The 10,959-nt window shown below is 38.0% G+C and overlaps 1 non-coding gene across 1 annotated transcript; it reads right to left on the reverse strand.

Annotated features, from left to right (window-relative positions):
* Positions 1–1,291: 1,291 nt before the first annotated feature.
* Positions 1,292–1,398, reverse strand: LOC133228311 (U6 spliceosomal RNA). The gene has a single exon (XR_009730169.1). It is a non-coding gene; the product is annotated as a U6 spliceosomal RNA (small nuclear RNA).
* Positions 1,399–10,959: the final 9,561 nt, after the last annotated feature.

Here is a 10,959-nt window from a genome sequence, read left to right on the forward strand (position 1 = left end):
ACACCAAACATAAAACACTTTAAATCATGGTTTCCTCAAAGCATCAACTCTCCTTAAAACAACACAAACAGCACAATGAAGTTAAAATGCATAAAGAGTATAAATAGAAATGAATGGAGCTGAAAAGCAATTGAACAGGTAAAGGTCGGAAGTAAGGTGCTGGGCTAATCAGTAATCTGGTGAAGTTCATTTCTCCAGACAGTATGAGGTCATGCCTCAGATAACAAAATACTTCTGGCGCCTTTCATCTGAGTTCTTCAAGTGCTTTGCTGACATTATCTAATAGCAAATATTATTATCCCCATTTTATAGGAGGAGAAACTAAGATACTAGGAGATTAAATAACTTGCTTAAGCATGCACAAGGAGTTGGTGATGGAACCAGAAATTTATTTCAGGAATCTAATCTGCTTTTCTGTTCATATCATTAGGTCAGCTTTCCAGATACCAAAAGACATTTATTGGTATAAGTTTGTATTAAATGTACTTTTAAAACTGTTATCTTCTGTAAATAAGTCAATGAAAATGCTTTTCTTGTCCGTCATGGTTGCTTTTTGTAGGAGTTATTTGAGAGGTGATTTAAAAATAAATTCTCCCAGGTTCAAGAGTATCCACATTAAGTTAAGTTTACTTAGTAGAACTCGTTTTTGGATATCTAATACAGAACTATAATGAGATTATGTCAGCTAATATTCAAAGTCCTAATAATTGTGTGTGTGTGTCATACATTATTTTTGGTGGGGAATAGCATGAACAGGAGAGATCTAGGAATTATTCCATACTTCCTAACCCTACTCAACTCAGAATTGCCCCTGAAAATTCTATAATCTCTATGGGAACATATTAGGGGAAGAGGGGTGGTTTTTGTTGTTGTCCTTTCTCAAGATTATTATTCATTCTTTCCTTTGTCTTAATCTCCAAGTTCCTGTAAATCTTTTATAGTCTGCCTCACAAACACAAAATTTTCAATGTGTAATACTGACATTGCTTCTTCTGACAAGAATCACAAATATAAATTATTTATAATCACAAATATAAATTTTTTTTGCAAAGCTTTTAATTTTATTTTATTTTTAAACTTTACATAATTGTATTAGTTTTGCCAAATATCAAAATGAATCCGCCACAGGTATACATGTGTTCCCCATCCTGAACCCTCCTTCCTCCTCCCTCCCCATACCATCCCTCTGGGTCGTCCCAGTGCACTAGCCCCAAGCATCCAGTATCGTGCATCGAACCTGGACTGGCATCTCGTTTCATACATGATATTTTACATGTTTCAATGCCATTCTAAAAATATGGAACGCTTCACGAATTTGTGTGTCATCCTTGCACAGGGGCCATGCTAATCTTCTCTGTATCGTTCCAATTTTAGTATATGTGCTGCCGAAGCAAGCACTATAATCACAAATATGAATTATTTATATTCTACTACTATCAAATACTTGTGCTAAAAGTAAGCTGTTCACAGGACAAAAATAAAGTTTTATAGTATTAACTGCATGTAAACTCTAACTACATTGCAAAATGAAAAAACTAATAAACTTCTTCATTTTGGCCTGAACTTGGGATTAAAGTTACTGACAGGAGGTCAAGGGCAGGGCGCTGCATATGAACATGCAGGGATACACCCTTCCTTTATTACCTGTGTGTGCTGGTCCAAAGGTGACTTAAACTATACTTCAATGTGAAAAAAAAAAAAAAATAGGTCACCAAAGAGTTTCAAGAAAGAGAAAGATCATGAACTCAGCAAATACAGCTGTTCTTCATTTAGTCACTCATATCCTTTTTATTCAGCCAAAGCACAGAAATTCATATCCCAGTGTTCTTTCCAAAGAGCATCTAACTGCTTTGAACAGCCATGCTATGTAGTAGAACAGTAATACATTCTGGATCTAGAAGAGGGAGTTTCCAGTGCCGCCTCTAGCACTCTCCAACTTGTGTCTAAGAGCACCCTACTTCACCTTTGCTCATCTCAATGATGCAAATACTCCTCAGGTTTTCATGAGAATTACGCAAGACAGTGTGTGAATAACAGGTTATTGGAGGTTATACAAGAGTTACTTATATAGTATATACTATATAAGTACATATATTAGTTATATAAAATAAATATATAATAGTTGTATAGTTACACTGTAACCACTTATATGTGTAAAATAATTGTCAACATATGTTAGATCACTATATATGTTTGCTTGACACAAATTTTTCAATTCATGCTTGGTATATGCAATCATTTATATTTCCCAAAGCAGCTACCTATTCACCATCACTCTCATTTCTGCCTGTCATTTTTTGTCAGACAATTCCAGCTGCTTTTGCCTCTTATAATATTTTGTGGGCCTTCTGTTCATGCTCTAGGATTTGTAACCAAATGCTCACATGTTCTCATTTCTTGTTCAACAGGTGGGGAGCACTTGATCCTGGGATTCCAGGAGTGTTTTTAGTGGCTGATAAGCCTCATTAAAACCTGTGGGTCTTCTTCCCAGCTGCCTTTTTCTATTTTTGGAATGGCCAGAGAAAACGTCCTGTCAAGAGCTTAAAATTTTCCACTGTCTGTAAATAGGATGGTTTATCCCTTGCAAAACTTAACCTGGTTTGGTTACATACAATCTCATTCAGACTTATAGTCTTCAGTGTTTTTTGTTTTTTTTTTTTTAATTGCACCTGTCTTGCTATCAGATGTTTCATTGCACATTTCATTTGTATAATTAGTTCATAAATCAGCTCTGAAACCAAGAGATTCTCTTAAGAGAGATGGTCTCTCTGAGTGCTCTAAAAAACAGGGCTTGCCTTTGTATAGTGAAGGGATTACCATGTCTGTTAGCTAAGCTATTTACAAGCAATGCCAGTAGGTAAAATACTAAAAAGAAGGCACTCAGCAAAAAAGAGGCTAACCTTTGAAGATTCATGGAGATTAAACACAGGAAAATACAATTTTTAAAGCTTAGAAACGTTTCGAAATCACATGTTTCAGAAGGACTCTTGTTCTTAACAAGTATACAATTTAAGTTCGGGAAAATGGGAAAGACTTAGTACTTATATTCAAACATACTAGTTGTCTCACTCATAAATCTTGTTGAGGAAAACTAAAAAGATAGAAGTAAAGCATAGAGAGAAAATGATCAAAAGCCAACCTCACCCTAATCCATACCTCCTCTCCAATTTCAGAGTTTATCATTTTTATATATTGTTGCATATTTGTATATACACATGTACCCACAGAATAAGTATAGAATCATTTTGTTTTTTATTTACATAAAAGTCAGAGTGCAGACATCTGTTCAAGCAAGTTGCTTTTTTACACCCAACAACGCTTTTATTAAACAATATTTTTGAGACACACCCATTGTTTCCAATGTCTCATGATTGTCACAATACATGAATCTATGGTTCTAATCCTGTATATTAAAAAAAAAAAAAGATCAGCCTCAGATGTGCGCTAAATCCTGGTTTACTTTTGACCTTACCAGAAATTGAGGAAGGAAGAAATTCTCTAACCCCATTGCCTGTCGCTATGCCAAGAGTACTTCAACATTCATCTTACAAGAGGGATTAGCCATCAAAAGTGAAATGTGGGTTTGAAGCAATTTTCCAGATAATTCAGTCTCCCAAAGCTGCTTTGATCTGAACGAGAAGATACTTAAGAAATGGCTTTTGTTCTGCCTTAGACTTCCAACTAGTTCTCCTCATCTGCTTCACTAAAGGAATGAATTCATCCATCCATCCATTCAGTCAGTTTTTATTAACTCTTACAACTAAATGCATAGCACTATGTTAAACAGGTCTGCATTTTTTTGTGATTGCAAAGAAGGGCAGGCCCTGTGTGAAGGGCGTGTTTGTCCTTCTCACGTCAACTTTACACATTACAGGATGTACTCCCTTAATCCTAGCTACCTTTCCCAACCACTATGAACCAATAACTCAAAAACAAGATGGGAAAAAGTGTAGGTCCTACCACAGATTTAACTGCTCTACAATTTCATCACATCTTCAAGTCATACCCTATCTCACAAAAGTGGAAATAGACCCTAAAATCAGAATCCCTGCTAACACTAGGTCCATCCAGGTTAAATTTCTTGTTTTAGAATCACAGGGCAAGTCTGTGTGAGTAGAGTTTGGAATCAGACAATCAACAATGCCCTGCTATTTAAAATTTCAAGTCCTTGTAAACCCTGAGGTATTTTATCACAAGGCTTTTATTCTCAACAACTGGTTTGTGCAAAATCAATGTTAATTATATCTATAGATTATTTGGAATGGGGATATTAAGATCCTTTTTTTGGTCTGCAGTGCATGGCTTGTGGGTTCTTGGTCCTCCAACCAGGGAATGAATCCAGGTCCCCACAATGAAAGCACTGACCCCTATCCACTGAACAGTCAGGGAATTCCCATTAAGATATTTTTTAAAGTTCAAAAATAAATTTCCAGACCATCCAAAAGTAAATCTGAGCCTATTTGGGTTGTTTGCTGCTAAACTCATTTAGCTGCAACATACACTGAAAACCTCTCATTTCTTTCTGAAGCATGATGTCTCACTTTCCCAGGCAGGGTTAAACCTTTTCCTTAGCAATAAGACAAAGATAATATTTTAACATTTACTCAACAAGAGGTTGTAAGTAAATTAAGTGAAGGTCTCTGTTTTCATTTTACTAGATCCTATTTAATGAGAACTTCTTTCACTTCACTTCTTTCTTCTGAGCTATGGCTTTCTGCAATGGTCAGGTAACTTTTTACGTTTAAGAAGAGTGAGTATTCTGAGCCATGGCTGAGCTCAAATCCTACGTCCTTTTTTCACTGAGATAGACAACACTGCTGCCTTATTGGTGTATTCTATCTGTGACTTGAATGGCTGAATTCTCAGAGAACTTGAAGACATATTCTTACATGATGTATTTCTAATCAGCAATAGGCCTCATTGTGTGCCCTCTCACAGAATCTCAAAATCCCAGAGCAGTTCCTCTGAGCTGAGTCATGGTCTCAGGACTGAGTGGCATCCACCATGAGAAACACAATGCATAGACTGATGCCTACCCGTCTGTCCAGTGAAAAAGGGATTCTGCCGAGGTGACCCAGTAGATTCTTACCAAAGGCAAATTCTTGCCATATATTTCTTCTAGGGCTGTTGGGATCATTAAACAAATGGGCAAAGCCCACTGAAAACACTGCCATAAAGTATTATACCTAATTCTCAGCTGATGTCTAACTAGTCTGTACTAGTTGAGTTGTTTAAATATTAAAATAGTTCTGTATGAGTTGCTGAAAAACTGCTGTCCCTCAATAAACTGATTCATAAGATCTAACAACTAAGGAGCTTGTTATCCCCATCCCAAAAGAGGTGGTGGGGGGGGTGTGCTGTGACCCTGCTGCATCCTTATTGGCTCCAAACCTGACCACACATCATAAATTTTAGTGTCACTTTCACCTAAAACAAATGTAAAAATAAAAATGAATGATGCAACAAACGCATATACAAGTAGACGGACTATGTTTTATAAATTTAATGTCCAATTATTCACGTTACATAGCACATTATCCAGAAATTTAGTAGGTTAAATAAAAATACTGCTCAGAAGTCTACAGATTGGGCAGGACTTGTCTCTGCTTCAGTTATGTTAGCTGGGGTGGCATAAAGACTTGTGTGATGGTTAATTTCATGTGCCAACTTGGCTAGGCCACATAAAATAGCGCTCAGCTATTTTATCAAACAGCAGTCTGGATATTGCTATGAAGGTATTTCTTCGATGAGACTAACATCAAATCAGTAGATTGTGAGTAAAGCAGATCACCCTCCATGATGTGGATGGGCCTCATCTGATCAGTTGAAGACCTAAAGAGAAAACAGACTGAGGTCCCACAGAGAGGAAATTCTGCCAGTAAACTGCCTTTGAATTGAATTCTTCCCTGGGTTTCCAGCCTATTGGCCTACTCTCAGATATTGGACTTGCCAGGCTCCATGGCTATGTGAACCAATTTCTTAAAATAAATCTCTCTCTCTCTTTCTCTCTCTCCATATATACATAAAATATGTCATTTCCTTCTCCAGGAGATCTTCCTGTCCCAGGGATTGAACCCTCATCTCCTGCATCTTCTGCATTGGCAGGCAGATTTTTTTTTTTTAACCACTGTGCCAGCTGGGAAGCCCCATTTTTTACTTGAACTGGTACTAATTTACCCCCAATGAAGTTACTGTTGCTTTTTCTTGGACATAAATTCTTTTCTTGGCTTAAACTCTGATGAAAAGAATGACTGTGCTTTTCTGTCCAGTGTTGAAAAGGTGAAAACCTTCTTGAGCCCCAATTTTGTAAGATACCATTTCTACTGAGTGAATTACATTTTTGTGCTGTTCTTCCTCACATTCCCTGCAAGGATTTTTAAATTGCTTATTTTTATTTTTAACGTGTACTATTTATTTATTTATTTTTAAATTATGTGATAAGTGTTTATAACTAAAAATTATCCTTAAATATAGAAAAAATGGACAGGAAAATTGGTACATGGATTATAGTGGTTGTACTGGATACTTAAATTATAGCTTTTTTTTTTTTTCTTTCTACTTATATACATACCCCAAATTTTCTATAACAAGCAAGAAATACTTAGTTCCAAAAACTGCTTTTCTATATTCATGACTTGGGGGAGGAAGACAGTGGCTCAGTGCCGGGACCCTTGGGTTCTCATGCTGGTGTACACTTCTGACTCACCCTGAAAGTGACTTCAAATTTGGGGGCCTAAGTTTTTCATCTGTTAAGTGAGAGAAATGGGGACACTGGCCTATATAGTCCCAAATTGCTCTATGATTCTTATTCTTCTGCCTCTTCTTTTTTTTGTCCTTTTCTGCTTGCCCCTTTCTTCCTTCTCTTAATTTCCCCCTCCTTTCCTTTTTCTTTTCCTCTTGTCTTTCCCATTCTCTGACCTGCCTCATTATCAAAACTCTTCTCATGCAAACATCAGATAGCAGCAAAATTCCAACCAGTCTATAAAATGAAAAGGATTTATTCCTCCTGGAATAACTTTCTTGAAGTCAAGGGAAGCATAACTTCAGGGATGGCATTAACGTGTACTATTTAATATTTTGAATATAAAAGGGCTCTGAAGAATAATAATAGCACATCTTTATATCCACTGGAGAAGGAAATGGCAACCCACTCCAGTACTCTTGCCTGGAAAGTCCCATGGACAGAGGAGCCTGGTAGGCTGCAGTCCATGGGGTCACTAAGAGTCAGACACGACTGAGCGACTTCACTTTCACTTTTCACTTTCATGCATTGGAGAAGGAAATGGCAACCTGCTCCAGTGTTCTTGCCTGGAGAATCCCAGGGACGGGGGAGCCTGATGGGCTGCCGTCTCTGGGGTCGCACAGAGTCGGATACGACTGAAGCGACTTAGCAGCAGCAGCAGCAGCATATATCCACACCCAGCTTGAGAAATAAAACATTATCAACACAGTTGAAGCTTCCTGTTTTCACCCCATCACACATTGATTCTCCTTCTGCTCCCTCAGAAGTAATCGCATTTCTGAATTTGGTATTTTTTTATTCCTTGATATTTGGGCTTCCCTGGTGGCTCAGATGACAAAGAATTCGCTGGCAATGCAGGAGACCTGGGTTCAATCCCTGGGTTGGGAAGATTCCCTTGAGAAGGGCATGACAGCCCACTCTAATATTCTTGCCTGGAGAATCCCCATGGACAGAGGAGCCTGGCAGGCTACAGTCCATGGGGTCATAAAGAGTCGGACAGAACTGAGCGACTTAACACATACATTCCTTGATATTTAAAAATATTTCAGTATAATTGTGTGTATTCCTAAGTAAGCTATACCAAAATTGCATGTGTTCTTAAGTTTTATGGTAGCGGTACTATGTATATAAGGGCTTCCTCAGTGACTCAGTGGTAAAGAATCTGCCTGCCAATGCAGGAGATTCGAGTTCAGTCCCTGGGTTGGGGAGATCCCCTGGGGAAGGAACTGGCAACTCACTCCAGTATTCTTGTCTGGGAAATCCCATGGACAGAGGAGCCAGGTAGACTACAGTCCTTGGGGTCACAAAAGAGTCAGGAATGACTTACTGACTAAACAACAACAACAAATTATGTACATACCGTTTTTCAATTTGCTTTTTAAAAACTATGTTTGTGAGATTCATTCTTTAATTTCATTGCTGCTTAGTATTTTATTGTATAACTATTCCCCAGCTTACTCACCCATTCTCCTACTAATGGGCCTATTATTTCCCATTTTTGAGATTATGAACAATGCTTTCATAAAATCTCTTGTACTTGTCTATGCACTTGGGTTTCTTATAGAAGTTAACACAAGTTTGAAATAAGGAACTTGTATCAGAATATATATCAATGTACCATTTCTTTCATCAGGAAAGTTTTATTGCCAAAAAAAAGGTCAGCGCACCTAGGCAGTGTGCTTAGTGATGCAGCTGATTTATATCCTTGCACAAGCTTTTGGGGCTTCCCTCGTAGCTCAGCTGGTAAAGAATCTGCCTGAAATGCAGGAGACCCCAGTCCGATTCCTGGGTCAGGAAGGTCCCTGGAGAAGGAAATCACAACCTACTCTAGTATTCTGGCCTGGAGAAGTCCATGGACAGAGGAGCCTGGCAGGCTACAGTCCATGGGGTCACAAAGCATTGGACACCATTGAGTGACTTTCACTTTCACAAGCTTTTTATCTTATTGTGGCTCAGTAACAACAAGTTTGAGAACGTGAGCCACTTTCAGTGAAATTGTTGGTTCATAGGGATATCTTCCGGAGAAGGCAATGGCACCCCACTCCAGTACTCTTGCCTGGAAAATCCCATGGATGGAGGAGCCTGGTAGGCTGCAGTCCATGGGGTCACTAGGAGTCAGACACGACTGAGCGATTTCACTTTCACTTTTTCACTTTCATGCATTGGAGAAGGAAATGGCAACCCACTCCAGTGTTCTTGCCTGGAGAATCCCAGGGACAGTGGAGCCTGGTGGGCTACTGTCTATGGGGTCGAACAGAGTCAGACACGACTGAAGCGACTTAGCAGTAGCAGGGATATCTTCAACTTTACTGCCTATTTCTAAACCATTCTCCCAAATCATTGAATCAATTTACACAGCTATCAGAAGTGAATAGAAATTCCCATTGCTTCACAGCTTTGCCAACATGTGGTATTATTATACTTTAAAATTTTTGCTAATCTGGTGGTGTCAGATGGTTTCTTATTATGGTTTTATTTTGTCTTTCCATAATTGCTAGTGATGCAGAGCATCTCACCATTTAGAAGAATTTTAAAATTATTTTTTATTGAGATATAACTGACATATAACATTGTATTAGTCTTAGGTAAACAATATTATTATTTGATACTTGTATCTGTTGTGAACATATAGTATTTGTCTTTCTCTGTTTGACTTATTTCACTTGGCATTATGTCCTCAAGTCCCATCGATGTTGCAAATGGCTGCCACTTTTAAAAATTGGTTTTCAGTTGTTTTTTAAATCACTGAACTTTTCTGGACCGTTGCTACTAATCTTTCTTTTTTTATTTAGTCTTTTTTCTAAAGATGAACTATATCAGCTATTGCTTTTTCTTGTTTTTATTTATTTATTTATTTTTTTGATGTGGACCATTTTTAAAAAGTCATTATTGAATCTGTTACAATATTGCTTCTGATTTTTATGTTTTGGGTTGTTTTTTTTTTGATTGGGAGTCACGTGGGCTCTTAGCCCCTTGACCAGGGATCTTAACTGCACCACCTTCATTGAAAGGCGAATTCTTAACCACTGGACCGCCAGGGAAGTCGTCCACTACTGCTTTTTAAATCTCCTCCTCTTTCTTTCCCCACTGTTGATCATTCCACTCTTGCCTGTGGAATATTACTGATGCATGTATGACAAACTTTCTGCTTTTCTAACTCTTTGCTGGCTCAAATTCTCTCAGGATCTATCTCCAGTTGTAAAGGTCATGTAACTGACTGCTAAATAAGCAAGACTTAGGGGTACAATAATAAAAGCAGCATCATTCTTGCACTGTCCTGCTAAATCTATTCAGTGAGGGAAATCCTTCTCTTACTCCTAGATAAAGCTCAGGAAGTTCTCATGACTTTTCTGATCAATTTTAGTTAATAAAAAGTCTTAAATCACGTAAGCTGGCAAACAATGTTAATTCAGTAGTAAAACATCCAGTCCAATTTATGAATCAACATTTCTATTCTTAATCAAAAGTATGACTTCTACTTCCCTCCTATCTAGGGCTTCCTGCATTTGTGCTGTCTCCTTCCACAGAGGGAATAAAGTGCTTTTCTTTTTCTATCTGGACTGTCTCCCTTTCCTCAGGTTTACTGCTTAAACAGGGGAGGAAGGCAGGAAGTCAAGGAGGCAGCAGGGAGCTGTGAGGCTTAGGAGAACATTCCCACCTGTTGTAAGGTAGATGTTTAAAGCCAATGTTTAAAGCCAGTCCTTTCTCTTGGAGTACTTCCCTGGCTTCTTTAAGGGTTCTCCTGCCTGGTCACCATAGCTGCAGCTCCCTGGGTGGGTGTCTTGTGTCCTCTTCAGCTGACCACTCCCAATATCCCCTCATCTTCAGTTCCTGGACAAATACTCTTCTTTCTTTCTGAATTTCAGGCTGCCCTCTTGAGAGGATTCCTTCACTTTTGATTTTTTTTTTTTAAAGAAAATACTATTCTTTATTTTAAAATATTGGGTTGGCTGAAAATTTTGTTCAATTTCCCCAGAATATCTTGTGGAAAAAGCTGAAGAAACATTTTGGCCAACTCAATATTTGTTTTTTCAATGGTTAGTATATTCACATTCTTTACTGACAAGTCGCTTTAGTAACCCAGAGAAGTGAAGGAGAAAGCAGCTGCCTCACCACCCAGATATTGATTTGTTCAGATATTCCAGTGCCTCCTGATACAATAAAACCATGAAAATTTTCTTTTAAAAAAAGTTCAAAATTTTAAAAATATAAAGGAG

The sequence above is a fragment of the Bos javanicus genome, chromosome 16 (genome assembly GCF_032452875.1).
Source record: "Bos javanicus breed banteng chromosome 16, ARS-OSU_banteng_1.0, whole genome shotgun sequence".
NCBI lineage: Eukaryota > Metazoa > Chordata > Mammalia > Artiodactyla > Bovidae > Bos > Bos javanicus.